The 20,920-nt window shown below is 43.4% G+C and overlaps 1 protein-coding gene across 5 annotated transcripts in view; it reads left to right on the top strand.

Moving 5' to 3' along the window:
• The window catches only part of RNF38 (ring finger protein 38), a 241,010-nt gene that overhangs the window by 105,157 nt on the left and 114,933 nt on the right, over positions 1-20,920 (top strand). For all 5 annotated transcript variants that reach the window (XM_025201434.1, XR_001357845.2, XM_025201433.1 and 2 more), the window contains one exon: positions 15,814-15,884. The gene's annotated coding sequence lies outside the window, so the exon portion shown is untranslated. Of the gene's footprint in view, positions 1-15,813; positions 15,885-20,920 lie in introns of those variants that run through there.

Here is a 20,920-nt window from a genome sequence, read left to right as displayed (position 1 = left end):
TCACCAATTGCTTCTGCCCTTTTAGTAGGGGTCCTATTCCTCCCTGGGCCTTCCTTTTACTCCCTATATATCTAAAAAACAATTTCTTGTTATCCTTTACTTGGGATGCCATCCTCAGCTCCATGGTAGCTTTGGCCCATCTAACTGCCTCCCTACAAGCACGAGCAGAGGAGGTATATTTGTCTTTGGTGATCTCTCCCTGTTTCCACTTTTTATGTGCTCCCCTTTTGGCCCGTAGGCTGCCCTGGATTTCTCTGGTCAGCCAAGGAAGCCTCCTGGCCCCTTTCCCTCTTTTTCCTCATATCGGGATTGTCTCCCTTTGTGCCCGAAGGATCATTTCCTTAAGGCACAGCCACCCTTCTTGGGCTCCCATCACTTCAAAACTCCTACTCTGCAGTGCGTCCTTGACTAATCACCCGAGTTCATTGAAATCAGCTTTTCTAAAGTCTAGCACTTTCACCCTACTAGTTACCTTACCCACTCGACGTCTTATGAAGAATTCTATTATTAGGTGATCACTGTCCCCCAGATGGCTACCGATCTATAGGTCCCCTATCATGTCATCCCCCGTTGCCAATACCAGATCCAGTAAGGCATCATCCCCCGTTGCCAATACCAGATCCAGTAAGGCCACACCCTTTGCTGTTGATTGGCACAGAGGGGCAGGGCCACACAAAAGGCTGCACTCGCAGCTAATTGCTGGCAGAGGGAGGAGGGGTCAGCCACCATCTTGGCTGCTCCCCTTAGTGCCAGCAGCTTCCCTCCCCAAGCAGACTGTGAGGTCTGAGGTCAGGCAGCTGTGGCTGCTAGCTCCCACTGGGGAGCTAGAATTTTACTTTTAGTTTTTTTCCTCTGGAGCTTCCATGCAAAATTGCAGGGAACACCAGTTTTTGCAGTGATCACAGAAATCACCTTTTGCAGTTTCCATGGAAATCACAAAAGGTATGAGGGGGGTGGTGATGACTTCGCTAGGGTGGACTGCACTCTGATGTGTCCTGTTTGCCTAATGGGCTTTTGGGGGCTGCTGCCAGACACTGAATTTTTTATAATAGCTCAGAAGCTATGTATTCTCAATTAAGGACTGAATTAGTCTGAAGTTTTACTTAGGATTTGGGAACATAAAGGTGGCTTAAACCAGATTTCTGGCCCCTTTTATTCATGGGTTTGGCCCATGATTCCCTCTAACCTCCTAGCATTAAGGTCTGCTGCTTCATAACTAGAAGTACACTGATATGTCGGTGGCATATTGGATTGGCACCAATACAAAGAAAATTAATATTATCGGCAATCGGCTTTTTTTAGCGGGTGTAGCCAATAATGTTACCAATAAATGCCACATGCATGTGTGCAGTTGCAGCATGCACATGGCCAGGAATGCAGCTTGGCAGTTTGGAGAGCAGGCTCTGGCCAGTAAGTCTGTGGGGGGGGAACAGATTGAGGCCCCCAAGGTGACAGCTAGGGCAGTGAATGCAACCCCAGGAGTGGGGCGGAGCCACGGGCTGCTCATCCAGGTGCAGTGGGGCAGGGGGGCAGCTCCTCACCACTGCATGCACACCTGAGGAAGGCATGGGGGCATGTGTCCCCACAGATTTGTGCATGGGGTGAAGGCAGGCTGCCTACAGCGGGCATGGGGCCAGGGATGCACTGGCCTCTTCCTGGGCGGGGGGGCTGGGGCTGCACTCTGAGCAGGTGGGGAGGCAAGTGGTAGCAGTGCTCAGAAGGGTGGCTATGGGGTGGGCTCTAGGTCCCCCAGAATTCCCCATAGCCACCCCTCCCAGTGCCGCCACCACTCCCCTCACCCCCCGCTACCCCAAGCACAACCCCGGCTCACCCACCGCCCTGGGAAAAGGCCAGTGCAGCCCCTGGCCCACAGCAGGCAGCTCGCCCTCACCCCATGTGACACTGCCCCCAAATCTGGGGGCAGTCTCACATGCCCCATGCCTCCTACAGGGGTATGCACAGCGGCGGGGAGCTGCACCCCCAGAAAAGCAGCCCGCAGCTCTGCCCCACTTCTGGGGTTGCATTCACCATCCTGGCTGGGCAGCGCCTGCCCCTGCCCCAGGCCCACTCCCTCCCTCACTGTGGGGACCTCCAATCTGCCCCACCAAGTCCCTTCCCTCCCCACAGAGTCACTGGCTGGATGCTGCTCTCTAAGCTGCTGGGCTGTATTTCTGTAAACTGATTATCAGATCAGTATCAGCTGATATGGCTGTTAATAATTGGCCATTAGTGTTGGCCAAGAAAATGTCTATCAGTGCAACCCTATTCATAACCATACAAATCTGCTTGGTGGTATGGTATGAAAAACTGCCATAGTTCTTCTGTGGATGCCTCTCCCATCTAGGAAAGACATCCAGTATTTCAATCCAAACATCTATCTTCAGACTTCTCTCCTAACTTTGGCACACCTTCTTTCAGCCTTTCAGAAAAAATGATATTAGGAATTTAAAAAAATAATTGTAAAAAAATCGTGAGAGACAAACTATGTTGGAAGTTGTAGATTAACAATTATACTAGTCAGGGAGCTGGGGGCATTTACAACTGGTGAGTGCATTAGCTGATCCAGCATGATGGTTTCATCTGTTTGTTCTTATCCTGCAGTAAGAAAAAAAACCCAAACAGTACCGTTTCTTTCACTGATAAACTGCCCTAGTTTAACTTTCATGTTCCATGGAATAGGAGCAGGCAGACAAAACAGTTGCAGGGAGGCTCAGCTGAACCAGGCCACTGTTTTCCCCTTTTAAAACAGCTAAATTGTTTGTTCCTGGAAAATATGTTTTACAGCTTTGTATCTCTGTCTAAGTCAGGGGCGGGGAAAATACGGCTCACGGGCCAGATCTGGCCTGCCAAACGGCTAAGTCCGGCCCGCGGCTGCCTCTGTAATGTTCTACGTGGGAATGAGCCCCATCCAGGCAGCTCACGTGCACTGCCGCTAGCCCTGGCCCCAGCCAGTGCTCAGCTTCTGGTGGGCCTGTTCCCAGTGTGGCTACAGCTGACTAGATGTTCCTCTGTGCCCCTTGCCTCCAGTGGGGGTAGTCGGGCTGAAGTCGGGCTTCCCCTCACCCCCATCTGCCCAGAATGGTGCACCAGGGGGCAAGAGCGGAAGGAGAAGCAGTTGCTGAAGGCAAGGGGAGCACAACAGCACCTGGCTGGCTGCAGCTGCACCAGGAACAGCCCCACCAGAAGCTGCACATGCTGGGTCAGTGGCGCTCTTCTGCTCCCCTCGCCTCCAGCTGTTGCTCCTGCTGCTGCTACTCTGCATTGCACTGCTCTGGGCAAGTGGGCAGGAGGAAGCTTCAGTGGGAGGCTCCTGCCCAGCACAAGGAGATCAAGCTCCAGTTCCCAGTTGCCTTCAACTGCTCTGCCCACCCACAGGGACTACTCATTGAGCCAGGTGGACGGAGCAAGTGGAAGGCGGCCAAAAGCTGGAGCTGGAGCCTTCTGCTGAAGCTTATGCCTGCCTACCCAGAGTGGTGCAGCAGGGGCAGGAGCAGAGGTTGCAGCAGCCACAGCTGGAGATGAGAGAAGCAGAACAGCCCTGCCAGCATGCAGCCCAACCCAGCATAATGTGGTTCCAGCTGCAAGGCCGGGGACCGCATGGTGTGGCATGGGGCCAGCCCAGTCTGTTCCCTCTGCTGTGCCACATGGCTTCCAGCTTTGCAGTGGGGAGCCGTGTGCTGCTGGGACGAGCCGGACCGGGCTAGCTCTGTGCTGCACCTCATAGTTCTGGGCTGCAAGGCCGGGACCCATGCAGCACAGCCGGAGGGGATGGGCCAGGCTAGCTGCATGCCACACTGCGTGGGTCCCAGCCTTGCAGCCGGAACTGCATTCTACTGGGCCAGGCTGGGCCAGCCCCATACTGCCCCATATGGGCCCTGGCCTTGCAGCAGGGAACTGTGCGCTGCAGCTGAGATGGGATGGGCGGGCTGGATCCCTACCTCCCACCATACCCCTAACACACAGCCACACCCTCCCACAGCCCCCACACACATTCCCACTCCCCTCACCATAAGTCCACACCCTACCACACACACACACACCAACATCCTCCCTCATACCCACCCCACCATACCCCCAAACACCCAGACTCTTCTACAGCCCCCACATACCCTTCTATCCTACCATACCCACATCCTCTCACCCCCCCACCCCAACATCATACCCCACATCTAGCCCCCTATTCTACCCCACACACCCCACTCACCATACCCACATCCCATATACACACCCTGACACCCACTCCCCAACCACACAGCCCCCACATACACCCCCATCACACCCCTATTATATACGAGTAAGACTGTATTTTGAGCTATTATGCAATCACTTCTAGATACATTATGCAAACACACATAAATAGGGACAAAATATTTTTTTAAATAAAATTAAAATAAGTTATAGTAAATGTTTGACTTTTTTTTTTTTAGTATGATTGGGGGGTTTTTCAGTTCCAAGATGGCAACTCCTCCCCCCCCCCCCAAAGTACTTCGGAGGCAAGGAGAGGGACTTCTGGTAGCAAAAATTAGAGGTTAGGGGGCGGTACTTCTGGTTTTAAAATGGTGACCAGGGGGTGGGGCAAGTGTCAGGGGGCGGGGCCACCCATGCAGCCCTTGGCAGCTCACCAAAACTCATTAAGCAACTCTCCAGCCCAAATAATTCCCCACTCCTGGTTTTAAGTACTTAAGAGTTTCAAGGGAAAAGCTTTGCCCAGTGTACCTGTGCATGTTCATCAATAATCTGTTTCCTTTACTCATCTCAGTCAGGGAGATTTGTTTTTGGTAAAGATGTGTCCTTTGCCTACGTTGTTGTACTGAGTGAAAGCTGTGGATGAGTTTGAAGAACAGTCAGTCCATGAACTGATGAAGAGTAGTCAGGGTACTTATAAATGTACCTTTGCATCTATGAGTTGTCTTTTTATAGGTTTGTTTTTTCTGTAAAAAAAATAACAAACTTATTAACCAGAAATTTAACAGGTATGATGAAAAAATAATGGTAGACGTATCTGGCAAAAGCCTGAACATCGTCCAAGTACTGAGAGAAACTGAGTTTTATGGGTAGTTCTCCTAGGATGATGTAATGATGGCAGTGAGGTATGACAGAAGCACATATATAGCTACCTGGCATGCCTGTAGCCATAGAACTGCAGTGTCTTAGGCTTCAACATATGCTGTACGAGTCTGACCAAGATCCGAGGCGTGAAGTTTGCAGCTAAAGCTTGTGGTATCACAGTTGTTGTTGGTACCTAGGGTGGCTAGAATAAACTTAATTGGGGTCTGTCTGGATGTGCAATGAATCGCACCTTTTGAATGCAGCATGGGGTGCAGGCAAAAGTAACAATTGAAATGTTTCCAAGAGAAACCCTAACTTTTATTTCAGGTTCATCTGAGAAGTATTGAATTCCATCTATTGTACAGTGGCCAAGAAGCTTGCACCCCGGAGGCGATATGGCAGTTGATACTTTGGTCAGCACCTTCTCCATAAAACCATCTGTACCGTGATCTTTTTTTTTCAGCTTGACCTTGACTCAGTCCCACATCCCCAAAAATGCATTTTTTAATTAGATGGAATATGCATAATGTAAAGAGTTGTGTAAGATGTTTTTGAAGCCTAAATAGAACAAGGATTTTGTGGTATTATACACTTCCTTTAAACTATATATTTTTTAATTTTGAAATTTTAATCATGCAACTATTTCCTCTAATGAATGAGGCAAGGATACCAAATGCTTAGACCAGTGCATGGCTGAACTATTATGATCCATTGAGCTAGTAGACAGTGCCATTTATTCATGATGCATAGCCTGACTCCTTTTTAACATGGTGAATCAGGTGGAAAAAAAGTTTACATTTTGCAAAATTCGGTTTGACGACAGACAGCTATCAAAAAAATTTTCCTGCCAAAATGTGTGTTTTCTGATATCACAAATCCTTCTACAGAATAAGTAAAACTGTTAACTGCATAGAAAAGTATGCTTTTAAAATGTCTCCATGCATATTTACATGAGCCTAAATATAAGCTTACCCAGGGGACTAGAAAGTCACTAGTTATGTAATTTAAAGACAAAACTGTTTCAGTTGCATGTGTTGGGATACATGCCAGTAGAGAGCAAGAAGTTGAACATTGCTACTGATGTTTCAACATAAGCAAACTCTGTAATGAGTAACGTATCTTTTTCAGTCTACAATGAGATGAATTAAAAGAATATACACATTTGCTTGACTATGTCCTTCATATAGTGGCGTTGTCACAATTATAAATGACATAAGGGCTAGCTGTTTTCTCTTAACAGGTTAGTCTTTAGCCCTTTTCTCCCTTATTCCTCATCTGTGAGGACCTTCAGTGGATTTTATTGACCTGCAAAGTAAAATGGACTTTTTTGCTGTTGCTACTTCATGATCTACCAAGAAGGTTGTTTTTTTGGTTTGTTTGTTTTTTTGGGGGGAGGGGGAGGGGCCGTTAAGAGCATGGGGAGGTTCTCCTTGTTTTTGCCTCCAGGTTATTAGGGTGTCAGGTGTGGCTATCTTTAATTTTATTGGCAAGCTCCTTAAAAATCTTGGAGATGGGGTGTGAGCTTTCCCACCTCTAATTGAAGGGGCTAGGGGTCCTGAATCTTTAACAAAGCTACCTTTTTTCCCCTCTGTTTCTCAGAGATATAAATGCCTTAACCAGCAATAGCAACAAAGAGCAAACTTCAGTTGCAGAATGTCATCCTGCTAATTCTTCACTGGTCTGTAGAGATAGAAAAAGCAAGGCAGATAAAACTTTAAAATATTGAACAATGGGAAGCAGAAGATAGGGAATATATGTTTTAAAAAAAAAGTCACAGACCCCGTTTTTAATATTGGATTATATTTTATGCTTCTTTACATAACCAATGTTGTTTCTGAGTGGTAGCCAGTGATTTAAAGTGTATAATGATTAAAATGCATTTATCAGCCTCACAAATGACTGCAATGCTATATTGTCCTTGCTCCCACCCCCTTCCACTTATGGTCATTTTCCTTTATAGAGCGACTGTAAATTCTTCGGTCAAGGATTTGATCTGACCCATCAAACTGCACACTCATCTGTGCAGCTCTTGGAGTAACAAGTAACAGAACTTTGGAGACTGTTCTGCTTACAATTCTCATCTTATGTAATTTTCAGCTTTTGTTGCAACTCATATGAAAATAACCTTTGTTTTGCAATAGTTTGTCTGCTTCTGCTGATTATTCCTTAGCTGAAGTTGAAATTACCTTGAAGGTAATGAAGGTAGTATCATAACTTATAAGGAAGGTGATTCCAGATGAGGGATAAACAGTAAGAACAGGTGAAATCTCAAGAACCAAAAATTCCACCTTTGACATGAAATCAGCAGAAAATTGCCTCTAAATTAATTTAGTTTTTCAGACTTCTGTGAGGTTTGAACATCTTTTAATTTCACTTAATATGTGACTTATGTCTGCTAGCAAACATATCTGTAAATCAAAACCAGAAGATTTCTTCACAAGCAAGCAAAAAGAAATGGATATAGCTTTCCTCATACTGAATTTTAATCCTTTTCCAATAAGCAGGATTGTCAGTGTTAAATGCCAGGTTTCCCATTGAGAACATCCAGTAACAGACTCTCAAAGCTGGTCTTGCTGGAGGAAAAGGGGGGAAAAATCAATACTGGTGACAGGCTGACTGTGAAAGTCTCTTTTCACTGTCGCTGTGTAATGATGTTGGGAAGCCCAGAGGAATGTGCTACTGTGAGGGGCTTCTTGTCTGTCTTGGATTAGAATTTTTGTAGAGTAATGCCAAACCCTGCATCTCTTTCTACTCTTCTCCCAGTAACAGAAATCAGAATCTAAGATGCACAAATGTGACTGAAACAAGTCTTCTGTTATAATTCCTGGTCCTGTCCATGTGAACCAAACCAAATTGAATCCTGGTATAAATAAATACTTAAGTGGCTTTAACCCACACGTGACAGTTATCATCATGGCTAACTTTACTCCTTTACTCTTATTTATAAAAACATGTAGGAAGTCATGTTTGAGGCAAATTTGAGGTGTATTTGCTATTACTTTGATATTGTTGGCACCCATTGTAAGATACCCACAAGACATTAATGACTGGAGTGACAACTAAAAGGCATTCTTTACTGTGCGGTGGTTGTCTGCATCTGGGATGACTGTGAAACTCATGCTTTGAGTAATACGGGTTATCCTTCTGTGTGTCAGTAAATCTTATGTATTACTCTGCACCTTTCTGTGTTTGCTCTGCCATGTACATTTTAAAAATTCCCCAAAACGTTTCTGCATTGCTTTCTCATGTTTCACGTCCTAAAAAAAAACCATTAGCTATTACGATTTTCACTGGATAGAGGAACTGTTATAACTAACAATATAGACATCTCTATAAAGGGCTTAACGTTATTTTATGTTGATTTTAGGGTGCTACCAACTCAAAGTACACAAAAAGTAAAATAAAAAAGACTGCCTTTTATCTCCTTGAAAGTTACCTACTTGTTCCAAATACTCTTGTCTTGTTCCAGTTGCCTGAGGTGTATCCGCTGTGCCATGCTAACAGACCTTGAGCAGGAGTGTTGCTTAAGGGTGATCAATTGATTACTGGTCGGCAAACCAGTTGGCAACCTGACAAATTCAACCCTTTATCATATAATGTATTAAATGTCTCAAAGACTGTTCTGAAAACTTAGATGTATTCTATGAGCACAAAGCTGATCTTTAGCAGAAAAAGAGGAGCATAAGAAAATAGAAACCAAGAGTTTCTCTATCAGACTTCTACCTGGTTTCCTCTCTAGGGTGACAGTGCATCAGGTGAGGCATCAAAAATCTTTCCCTTTTTCACGCAGCCTGCCTGATGGGCCCACATTTATAAAAATGTGCTATGGGGTTAGAAATTTTGGCAAGCTCCTTGGTGTCAGGGGCTCAGAGAAAATTCCAAACCAGTTTTTCAGTCTTCCTTGGAAGGTCCCAGCTGGATGTGATTTAAATGAATATTCCAGACTGCTGACTGTTACTGAAGCCCTAGCTCTGCAACTTGGAGCCACTGGCTCCATGGGCTGGATCTGGCTGGCAGGCTGTAAGTTGTTGACCCCTGCTTCAGTCCATTAACTGTATCAACAGGGGGGAAGATTAAGCTGATTAGGAGCTATAAGAAATTATTTAAATTTTCCTGACCCCCTCTCAGGCCTTTAACATGAGACACAAAACAAATTGTGTAGTCAGTTTTATTGTTATTATGGTAAGAACAATGCTGTAGATAGAAGATTCATTTTTCATTTTTGGATCAGCTGCAGCCAGAAAGCCTTTTTCCATGAAACAGTGATTGCAAATAACATTTGGGAGGCAAAAACAAGCCAAACTTGGATGATGATTGTGGTTTGCTTCTTGGTTTGAAACCAGTTTACTCTAACCATACAGGCTGATAATGACTAGATTGCTTCGTTATTACCTTTCTTCTCTTTTTTTCCTCTTTTTTTTCCTCTTCTACTGCTCTGAACTCTAAAGGTTTCCCTTAAATAGTCTTTTTCACTGTTAGCAGGGATACTAGAACATGGCTTTCAGCTGCACTGGAGTTTGTGAGAGAGATTCTTCTTTTTTTTTAAAAAGAGGATTTTTTTCCAAAGTGTGTTTGATCTCAGTGATAACTAACATGAAGTGCTGCATACATTCTGAAATTCTCTGCAGCTATTTTCTGAAGTACTAGGTTATAGAAAATTGGAAAACCTGTAGGCTTTCTGCAGCAGCGACAATCACATTTTGAATCACACCCACAGATTCTACTTCCAGCTGCAGAGTTCTAGGGATCCTATTTGTGTTTTTCACAGTTGTATGGCTACAGTATTGCTCCCTGGCTTAAAAATATATAAGTGCAGTTGGACTCGTCTTGATCTCTAGATTCCTGTGATGCATGTTCAACAAGCAAACAAGGTTTTACCATGCCACTGCCAGCCAGATTTGGCTAGTGCAGTATTGATATTTATATTGCATATGAGATTGCTGAAATGTTTAGATGATATCGTAGTACTGTACTCTGGAACTGTATCTGTGACCAGCTGCTCTTAAAATGAAACATACAGTCAGGTCTGGCTGCTGCTTCTTTTCTTTTTTTTTTAATCAATTTACATTTTCTTTTTGTATTAATACAGTTCCACCACAACCAATATATGTATCAACATGTAATTTATAATGGCACAAAAACTATAATGTGTTAATGGAATATTGCGGTTAGGCTATACAGTAGCAAGTTTCCCACACCCTGTTAAGTGTACTTGAGGGTTCAGCAACATGGATACATTTGTAAATATATACAAATATGGATTGACAGTGTAAAGGGTACTTTTGTACACAACGAGGTTGAAAAGGAAATGATTTTATCTTGCATATGGAAAGTAATTCATGCTGAGTTTGTGCACACAAATAGTGTGATATATGCATGCAATGAAAATGTGTAAATTAAGCATTGTTGGTCATTGGGTAAACACCCAGAATCCTCAAGATAGGCAAACAATTAAAATCAATTTAGTCTTTCACCAGAACTTGTTACTAAAAAAAAGCATGCATCTTAGATGTGTATACCTGTTTTCAGAGAGAGAAACTTTTATTTCTCAGCCTCTAAAAATAATGATAGTTACAGTTACCATATTCCATGGTGTATAAATCAAGTTTTGAAGCCAGATTTTTTACTCTTAAAATTCAAGTGCTCCCATGCCAGTGCCTTGCCACATGGGGAGGCAGTGTGCTAGCAGGCTCCGGGGAAGTTGAATTGGGCCCCTGAGAGCTCAGGCATCACAGGGCCCACTGGCAACCCACATGACTGGCCCCAGCACCGCTGCCAGGGAGGAAAGGACCAGGCCCCCCCATGCAGCTCAGGGGCTGCCTGACTTCCTGATCATTACAGATCGGATCAGGGTGGACAGTAGAAACAGAAGTCCCTTCCTCCTCCCCAGTTGCCATGGGCTGTTTTTCATTCTGGATCTCTGTGGTTCATATTAAAACATCTTTGCCCATGAGGGTGTCATTTTTTCTGGTAGGTTTTGCAATGTGTAAACACGTGTCTGTGTAAGAACTAGACTGAGGCCCACTAATTCCCTTTTGTACCAGCTACAATGCAACTACCAGATTGGTAAGCATTTGGGTGTTAGCCAGCCTAGGCTTGACAGGAATTATGGTTCTAACAGTGAAAGACTGTCATTTTCAGTTCCCTAAGCCACCTGTTCCTTGTAAATAAATACTAGGAAGAACAGCAAGTTAAGTAATGTTTACATGGTGTGTTCAAAATAACAGTGAACCCTTCAATATGTGAAAGTGGATTTTTCTTAATAACCTAAGGCCACCTGAAGGCTCAGCTCTTATTTAATCTTTACTGCCTATATAGACCAAAATAATAGCAACAAAAAATGGGAATTTAGATTCACTTCAAAGCCTGCTGGTGAGTACAAATGCAAACAATCTTAAATAGCCTGTGGCAGCTGGGTCAAGTTTTTAGCTTAGATTTGGAGAACAGATGCCAAAAAAAAAAAATCCAAAAAGTAACTAGTGCCAATTTTCCAAGCACAAGCCAAAAACAAAATAAAGTGTGGCTTTGACTCTCTTATCTCGATTTAATGGTTATTAATAAAATTTATGTACTGTTTAACTAGTCTGTATTAAATTAACAATTTAGATGTGGTGAAACTCATTCTTGTAGACTCAAGGGTGAGATTTGAGCATATTTTGTCTAGTCTTTCTTTCTATACAACTGTAGGATTACCTTGACTGCTGTTCTGCCAGTTAATGGTTCTCTTCCCTTGGAGCTGGCATGTGGGGACAGAGTGTATACCAGTGTGGCCAAGGGAGTGTACCTTGAATCGCATGCACATTCTGACATGTTGGAAGGACTGCACAGGGGAAAGATCCTCAAAGGACCGTGTTGTTAAATATCATTTTTTTTTTAAATGAAAATAGAGAGGCTAAAACCATTTTATAAGCCTTTCTGAAAATGTGACCTCAAAATAGTTCCTAATCCTGCAATCAGATTTTGGAGGTGTCAAGGCCATCAGTTTGGATCTAGGAGGAGAATCGGGGCCATTGCTTTTCCCTCTGTGTAAAAATGAAACTCAAAATGAAAGCTGTTTTTAAAAGAGATTTGGTTACACCTTTTGCATTTAAAAATAACAGCTCTTGAACATTTCTTAAGTTACCACTACGTACTGTGATGCATCAAATTTCCTTTAAACGTATGTCTGTGTGTGTGCATGTGTGTGTGCGCGTGCATATGTATGTATGTACCTGTTTTAAGAGAATCTCAGAAAGAAGTATGTAGAAAGAAAGGAAATTATAATCATAAAAGACATATAGAAAAATGTTTCAAAAAACCTTTCAGAAAGCAGCAGTTGGGCCACTGTTTCAATATGGAAGGTGAGATGGGCATGTTAGCAGAATCCAATGAATGATGAGGGGTTTTTTGCTTTTGTTTTTTGCAAGGATGTTTCATAGTTTCACAGTAGCTAGGGTCAAGAGGGACCTGAACAGATCATCTAGCCTGACCCCCAGTGTTAAAGGGTTTTGTGTTATTATAAGGACTAAGAACACTTCTAGAGAAGTAAAGAATATTTAGATTTGTCTAGATGTAGTACATTCAGCCAGTCTGTGAAATGTTAGTCTTCTGGAGAGAGACACTGGAAACTGTTAGCTGTTTTATGAAACTTGGAAACCCCCAGGACCGTATTTATGTGCAGCCATGACATGAACTGTTTTTCAGTAGCTGTGGTATAGCCGGCTAGTCTGCCAGTGATGTGATTCAAGCCTAAAATGATGTGAATTGGCCATAGTCCATGAATGAACAACATCCAGAGGCCAAGTACTGGGTAGGACTCAACATGTTTTCACTGTGCTGGGGTAGTGGCTGCATAATACAGCCCTGTTTTTTCCATACTCTGCTAGATCTAAGAAAAGATCATGTAAAAACAATAAAAGGAGAGAAACCTAAGAAACCCAAAGTCAACAAAATTCCTGTGGAATAGTAACAGCAGTAGCAATTGCTGTGGAAACATGGAACAGTAGATATGTGGGTGCCCAAGAGCAGCTCCTCTGCTCAGTTTTAAGGTGTATGTGTGAATGGGGTTATTTTATTTACAGGCTGCTTCCCACAATGAAAGTGCCTTGTTTTTCTATTCATCTTTTTTTGAAAACTGCCTTGAATGCAATTTAGATGTTGTATACCAGGATTGGCTAATCAGCAGCATGTGTGCCCCAAGTGGCATAAGTAACTTAATGTGCGAGTCCTGGGTGTTGTAAAGGGAGGTGGTGAAATGAAGGCAGGGACCAGAGAGAGCACTCCTTGGAACTGGGGCTGGGTGGAGGTGGCAGCATGGGGCACTGCTGCAGGAGAGAGGTATTGGGTGTCACCACCAAAAGTCAAGTTAACTGTTCCCTGGCCCTGCAGCTGCCACCAAATGTAGGGGTTTGGATCCTTGCTTATATAAAACCAGAGCAGTTGTGGTGCCAGGGAAGGGTTAACCTAGCTCTTCCAAGCAACATGCCCTGCATCTGCTCTGCTCCAAGAGCTGCAGCCAGAGGTACCAGCTCCCTGCCTCCATTCTGGTGCCCAGGACACAGACTATCAAGTATGCCTCTGGGGGGGTGCAAAAATCACAGTGGCAGTTGAAGAAAGAGGGTTTAACTTGTGGAATGCCTGCCAAGCAGGTTAGCCACCTCTGTTGTACCCACTTCAGCAGAAGATCAGTCAAGTAGCAGTGGCAGTGAACAACAATGCAAATCAAAGTATAATTATTTTGAAGAAGACTTTTTTTGAGAAGGTCCTGCAGTGGCAGTTACCTCTGACAGTGGTTGCCTACACCTATGTTAATTCAACAATCTTGCAAACTTTAGGTAGTCTCTTATGGTATGGAGAAGTGTGAGGAGTTCAAAGCTCTACAAAAACATAGTTGTAAAATGGCTTATAGCTTGGGGTTGTCCTTCAAAGTGGGAATATCTACCCCATTACTTCAAAATTGTGGGAAGAAAACAGCATGGAAGTCCTAGGGAAAGTTCTAGGCAGACCTTTTGTAATGAAGCATTAGAGATTTAATGGTCTGTTTTTCCTTGCTCAATTTTGGAGCTGGGAGAGAAGTGGTTCCCCCTCTCTTTTCATGGTATTCAGGTGCCGTGCAGGTGGTATTCATGTGCATGTTACCATCTTGGAGTTTTTGTCCACTTCATTTCCAGTATTATCAATTCTCCATATAGCAGCAGCTAACTGACAAACACCAATTGCCTGTAGTCTCTGAAAGTGCTAGCAGTCTCAGTTTTCCATTGGTATAAAGCATGAATCTCTTAATTCCAGCAGCTAAGGCAATAATATGAATGTTATTATTACATCTGCTATACCATGATCTGTAAGATATTTTAAAAATCCATTTTTATAAACCAATACGAATTCTTTTTAGGAACCTTGAACTTTACCAATCTTTGATCCTAGGTTGAAAATATTGTGGCACAGTTATGATAAGTTCTGATGGAATAAACAATTTATTTGTTCAGTAAAGCATAACAGACTGGATTTTTGGGGGGATGGCAAAGAAAGGAACAGGGAAAACAGGGTACCTTTGGTTTGCCAAGTGAGGGTGCCTGAGTATCTGTCATTGTATTTACAGAATAGGTGCTATATATGTTGCAAATCACTTTTTAAATTAAGGTGGGTTTATATATTGTCAAACACTCTTTAGAATTTACATTTATAATTGAATTTGGTGCATTTTAATAAGCTTTAGAAAATACAAAGAGAACAGCAGCAGTGTTTTCTAATTGTTTCTCTAAATCGGATTGCTTTAGTGTAGATAAGGGGTCGGCAGTGTGTTTGGGCAGAGGGCCAAAAACACCCACAACCTCAACTTGTAAGATGTTGGCATGCCAGGGGTAGATGGTGGGGGAGCTGCGAGGTGCCCAATCCTTTTTGTGGCAGCGTAGCCCTGGCTAGTTCACCAAGGTGCATGTACCAAGCAAAATGCCTTTGCATTCCATGCTCTGGCAGGTATGCCACGGGTTGCTTAACCTTGTAGATGTTTCTGTGTCCCTCTTAAGGAGTGAAAACAAGTGTGGAACAGACTTTACATAACTCCTACTTTGGACTGTAGAGATATTTAAGATTTTATACACTTAGGTCATGTGAGAGTGTAAACCAGTAGCCTGATGTTTTACTGGGCACTAGTATGGTTGCCCTGTGCTATTAAACTTTGGGAAGGGCTGATAGACATCAGTCTTTCACAGGCAGAACTGTATGTGGTGGAATGGACCTGCATGGAGGCCTGGCAGGAGAGATGGGGAGAGGGCAAAATCCCAACCTGAATGCAAGTATTATTAACAAAAAAATTATTAGCCTCAAGGTCCTGACTTTTCTCAGTTACCTTCCCTTTAAATTAAAGACAATAGTCTTTTTCCACCAGTTTGTTTAAACTGTCACAGGTTTGGGGAAGGGGTGGGACTTAACATGAAGTATAAGGCTGTTAGCATCTTCTGTTTGTGCATGATGTAATGTTTTATTGCATGTATTTCTTTTGGATTAATGAACAAGTGCTAATTTTGTTCTGTTTTAGATTTTTTAAAAATTATTTAGAGAAGATCTCTCTGGCAGTTTGTGAAAAAAACATCTCTGCTGCTTATCTCATGATCAGAATTAAATGCAAGAGTTGTCTGACATAGATGTTTGGCAACTAAATCTCTGCTGTGTTTAAAAAAAACAAAAAAACAAAAAACTGGCTGCTACGCTTGCCTATATTTTTAGCGCTCATAAATACTGCTTGCCGTTTAATTATATTTTTCCTCTTCCCCCATTCTCTTGTAGGTGGTATCGGTGCTTCCTTCCAATGCCAGTCGATCCATCAGGACCACATCTGTAATGATGACAGTGACAAGGTGAGGTTTTCATAACTCCTCTTCTGGGAAGGTGCATACCATTCTAGTGTCACTTGCATTGTCTTTATGAACTACCAGTATTTTCCAAAGTCAGGATTTGACTTGATATGTTAAAGCTGGAAATCACTCTGGCCTTTTAAAAAAATGCATTTCACTCGAGATAATCTTTGAGTTAAGTAAGGAGGGTTTTGCCTTTTAATCTTTGCTGGCATTCCCTCACTGTGTTAAAATGTTTCTGGTTTACCATACTGACACCCACAGGTAGTAACGGGTGGTGACTGCACAGTAAGCTTTCTATACACAGTAGTGGTTTCTTATTACTGTCCTTTGTGACTTGTGAAGTTTGAGCTCATTCAACTGTGTGGAAAACCATGTTCCATATGTGCTATAGAGTTTCTCAAATGCTTTCCCCTCTTTGTTCATATGTTTTGGAGACTGGGGCTTACTGCTCACACTGCAAAATAGCAGCCTATAAATTGTTCCCTACTGTTTTGTCAAGGAATCATTTCTATACACTGGCTTGCTCTAAGGCAGTGGAGATGTACATGTAGATTATACAAGCTTGAAGTCCACAAAGAAAAATGTTTCAGGGTTGATCATTCTCAAGACTTTTTTTTTGCGTTGTATGTGTTGTTGTTTTTTTAAATGTTTATGTTCCTAATAACATTAATTGATTATATGCATTACATATGCTCTAAAGCTAAGTGCTAAATCACTATGCCTGTAAATATCATATATTAACTCTTTTTGTTTGGATAAGATTGGGATTAAGTCAAATGTTCTCAAACTAAATCCTTCTTCCAGTGTTCTTTGTAAGAGCAAACATATTTGTTTGGGTAGGTACAATCCATTAGAAACTGTTTGATCCATTTTCAGTTAATTTCAGGCCAGTGTTAACTTTTCAGTGGGGCTCCTTTCATTTGTCTGGCTTCTTACAGAATTTAGGAAGAACATCCCAAATCTAGACTGGGGCTTGACTGTCTGGCTGTGCTGCATGATTGCTTTAAAGTAGAAGTCCTAATCTGGTGATATTTTGTACAGGTGTCAGAACAAAGCTTCTCTTGATAGTGCACTAGCAAACTAAATTCTGTCACCTGGTCTTCAGTAATCCGAGTGCCTGAACACTGGGGGCTTTTAAGTGCCTGATAGACGTAAGCACCTTCAGCATCAAATAAATGCTTGGCCGAATTTGCCAAAATTACCTGGAAGTGTTAGAGTGATGTCATAGCCATTATGGTCCAGGAATTATGCAAGAGTAAATAATTTTTTAGGGTTGTATATTTTATTGGACCAACTGTATAATTTGGATAAAGTTAAACAACCTGTTTAATACAAGACATTCTTCATCAGGCCTCTTCCAAAATTACTTAAAGATTCTGACTGATTCTGCAGCATGCATAAAAGTAGAGGTGCACCGATACATTGGTCCCATAACAGATCAGCACCAATATAAGGAAAATTGACACTATTGGCAGTTGGCTTTTTTTGGCTGATGTGGTCAATAATGTGCGCATAAATGCCATGTGCACGCGTGCAACTGCAGCGCAGCACACAGGCAGCCAAGAGCACAGCCAGGCAACATGGAGAACAGCATCCAGCTGGTAAGTCTGTTGTGCGGGGAGGGAAAGGGTATGGAGGGTGGGGGGAAAGATCAAGGCCCCCACGGTGAGGGAAGGAGTGGGGGCAGGGGCAGGTGATGGCCAGCTGGGGAGGGATGAGGAGGCAAGGCACAGGACAGCCGCAGCTCATTTGTGGGGCACAGGGAGGGGAGAGTGGCTCCCGCCACTGCATGCATCCCGGGAGGGCATGGGGGCGTGTGCCCCCAGTTCTACACGTGGGGTGAGGGTGGGCTGCTGCTGTGAGTTGGGGTCAGGGTAGTGCCGGGCTCTTCCCAGTGGGAGGACTGGGCCATGCTGTGGTTGGGGCTGCTAGCGTCACTGGAGGTGGGTCTACAACGAATTTTGGGGTGGTTGCAGCCCCCTGTGGTGCCACTCCCAGCACTGCTGCTGCCTGCCCCAAGCACAGCCCAGTGCAACCACGGCTCCAGCCTGCAGCGGCAGCCTGCCCCCACCCTGCATGCAGATCCAGGCACACGCCCCCCATGTCCTCCTAGGGTGCGTGTAGCAGCAGGAGCCACCCCTTCCCTCCCTGCAGCCCCAGACGAGCTGCTCTCGGCTCCATCCTGGCTGGGCAGCATCTGCCCCAGCCCCACTCCCTCCCTCACTGTAGGGGCCCCGATCTGTCCCTCTGCCCTCCCCTCCCCTCCCCCAACCCCTTCCTTCACAACAGACTTACCAGCCAGACACAGCTCTCCATGCTAACGGGCTGCATATCTATTGGCATTCGAATTGGTATCTGCCAATATGGCTCATTAAAAATAGGCCATCGGTTTCAGGCCAAAAAATCTGTCGATGCACCCCTACATAAAAGTGTAGTTAGCATGGTTATCTTTATTCATTTACTTTCCAAATCTGCAAACATTCTTTAAAGCTGAGGGGAAAAAAGACATTTTTGGTTTTCTACTTCAGTCTGCCTTCCATGCTGCTGTTGGCAGTGGCAATAGGGGAAGGAAATCTAAAGAAATCTACCAACTCAGCCTTCTGCAGCTGGTATTTATGTACATGTTGATTTGTGAAGCAGAGACTTTTTGGTGATGCTTTGATCAGGTTTGCTAGCTTCACAGCCTGAGAGTAACCAACCAGCTTGGAATCACTTTTGGTGACAGAAGGGCAGCGGTGTGTGGTACGGGGGGGAGGCAGGGGTGGGTTGGGAGGGGGTTCATGTGATAAGTGGAGAAGACACTATGAGAATTGGAGATGCTGAAGTCAATGTCTAGTAGGCTTGATGGTGTGTAGGTTTGTAAAGACATGCAGTATAGGTGTGCTGCTTTAAAACCAATAGATTCTCTCATCTCTGCTATCTCACCATACACTCCTTTATTCTTTGTGCTTTTGGTCCCAAAGAGATTCCTGGATGAGTAACAGGGGATAGTAATGAGGTTTTCCTTTCAAAGCTAATTAACTAGTTCACCCCAGTCAAGTGTCTAAAACTGATTTTCAACTAGGGTACCAGGGCACCCTAGGGTATCAGCAAATCCTTTGAAGGGTGCCTTGAGGTGTGAGGAGATTAGCAGATAAGCTGTGGAGGTAAGCACAGGCTCATGCTGGCCCATGACTGAACAATCCCCCACCCCCACTTCCCAGTCCCTCTGCAAGGTAGTAAGCACTGTAAAATATACATTAGTTTTTTTTAATTGGTGCCACTCAATCACACAAGTTATGTATGAGTCCAGTAAGGAGGTGCCTTAAGTCCAAAAAGGTTGAGAACCACTGGTCTAAGATCTAGAACACTGCTTTTGTGTGGTCTCCTCCTTTTTGCCACTGAGAGTGAATTCACTAATGAGTGACAGCAGCAAATAACCCTACCTAGGAGGTGGAGACAGAATTGAGGGAGGAAAACCATTGAAAGAAAATGGGGAAAAAAATGGATGCATTAAGTCCAGGTAGGCAGCATAGCTTTGCAGAATTTTAGGAATGTTTAAAATGCTGCTAAGTAGAACAGCAAGTTTGTTACACTCATAAAGGTGTGTAACTATTTCCAAATCCCACAGTACTCAAGAGCTCCAGACTGATAAAGAAAGATGCTAAAACATCTTGAGGAAAGGGAAAGTAACTGTGGAGCCAACATTCTTGTCTGTATTACTTTTATATCTGACTGAACCATATACCTGTAAAAACTCATTAAAAAAGATGTAGTCCAAAATGCATGAAGAGTGCTGTTTTGGAAGCGCTGCAGAGAAGTGTGATTCCTACTCTGCCCAAAATGATAACCTTATATGGTGTGGTTTCTTCCTTTTATTATAGTATATGTGAAACTGTCTACCTTGCACCTTGTGTGAGAAAGTGTTGATCACATGGTAGAATGGCTGCTTGTTCAGGAAAATTATGAGCACCATTGAGAATGGACATCTGTGCTCTTTTCAGACATGCTGCTGTGCTTTTAGTCCTTTATTTTAAAAGGGAAGGTGAGGTGAGAGAACTGATTCTCAGTTAATATCATTGTGTTTGTTAATTTAATATAAATCTTCCCTTTGATTTGTAATCATTCACAGAGGTTTCTATATGAAGATAATACTTTTTTTTTCTCTTTAGTAGTGCTTTGTAGAAACAATCATTGCTATGTAAAAAGGTACTGCAGCATTTTTCATTTGTGGTCCAATATAAATGAATCCACATGAATATTCAGGCATTCTAAACCAGTTAGATTTGTAACCCTGGATTAGAACAGGGGTCGCCACAACCTCAATTTATAAGATGCTGGCATGCCAGGGCGGATGGTGGGGGAGCTGCAAGGGGCCCGGTCCTTGTGGCTGGTCCCCCCCAGCTACTTTCCTGCCATCTGCCCCAAGGTATGCATGCCAAGCAAAATGCCTGTGCATGCCACGCTCTGGCACCCATGCTGGGGGGTTGCCTATCCCTGGATTAAAATCTGGTATGAATAAATTTAGTTTGAAATTTGTGAGCTGACTACTATCATTACTGGAGGCAACTTTTGTTAGTAACAACAGGAATTTCACTTGAATAAGGAAGCCAAGATCTGACCCTAATTTAGTAATCCAAGATATATTGCAATTTATAATGGAACAGATGCAGAAAAATCGAAGTGTGCATATGCGTGTGTTCCCCCTTAAATTTTCCCTGAAAAAGTCAGCTCCATCTTTAGCTACAATTAATTGATGCACCTACATTTTAGTAAACTACTACACTACTCTCTGTATGTGACCACTTCTTATCCATTAGTTTGTGCAGTGTATGAGAAACAGGGGACAGTAACTAACTGCCAGACTCCTTGTATTTTACAGTAGCTTGTTCATTAGTCCAGTATTCATTTCCTGGAAAGCAGGTAATATAGGAAATGTTCTACACAACACTTACTAAAGGAATGTTGCAATCTTAATGAAAACAGTTCCCAGGCTTCCACCCCAGTTACTTGATTTTGTTGACTTGGCACACACGAATCCTGAATTCATGTTCAGT

The sequence above is a fragment of the Alligator sinensis genome, unplaced genomic scaffold (genome assembly GCF_000455745.1).
Source record: "Alligator sinensis unplaced genomic scaffold, ASM45574v1 scaffold434_1, whole genome shotgun sequence".
In the NCBI taxonomy this organism is placed as follows: domain Eukaryota; kingdom Metazoa; phylum Chordata; order Crocodylia; family Alligatoridae; genus Alligator; species Alligator sinensis.
Note: the sequence above shows the minus strand (reverse complement) of the source record. Positions and strands in the feature narration are given on the sequence as shown.